The sequence below is a fragment of the Rhyacophila brunnea genome, unplaced genomic scaffold (genome assembly GCF_057557595.1).
Source record: "Rhyacophila brunnea isolate RB1 unplaced genomic scaffold, BYU_Rbru_1.0 scaffold_6, whole genome shotgun sequence".
NCBI classification, from domain to species: Eukaryota; Metazoa; Arthropoda; class Insecta; order Trichoptera; family Rhyacophilidae; genus Rhyacophila; species Rhyacophila brunnea.
Window position 1 is genome coordinate 23,404,568 of NW_028233276.1, and position 409 is coordinate 23,404,976.

General features: G+C 37.7%; 1 non-coding gene across 1 annotated transcript; it reads right to left on the reverse strand.

Annotated features, from left to right (window-relative positions):
• Positions 1 to 337: 337 nt before the first annotated feature.
• Positions 338 to 409, reverse strand: TRNAE-CUC (transfer RNA glutamic acid (anticodon CUC)). Its single transcript has one exon. It is a non-coding gene; the product is annotated as a tRNA-Glu (tRNA).

Sequence of the window (409 nt, forward strand, 5' to 3'; positions counted from 1 at the left end):
TAGGAAACTTAATAAAACCCACTCACACCGGTCCAAATTTGGCGTAAATACATGATGTGAGGCGTCTGCAGTATCTTATATCCGGGAAAATCTCGAAAGCAGTTAGTCACCCAAGACTAAGGTATATATTTTTTTAATAGGTATACCTACCTAATATTAATGTTTTACCGTGTTTACAACGTTGGGTTTCGAGACAGTTTTGGTTCCTTCGACAAGCCAGTCAAGCATGCAAAGATTTATGAATGTACTGTCATAGAATTGAAAATTTTTAAATATTATTATCCATTGATCCATTATGAATCCATTATGAAAATAACAAAAAATAGTTCAAAAAAGTTTCCCGTACCGGGAATCGAACCCGAGCCTCCTGGGTGAGAGCCAGGTATCCTAGCCACTAGACCATACGGGA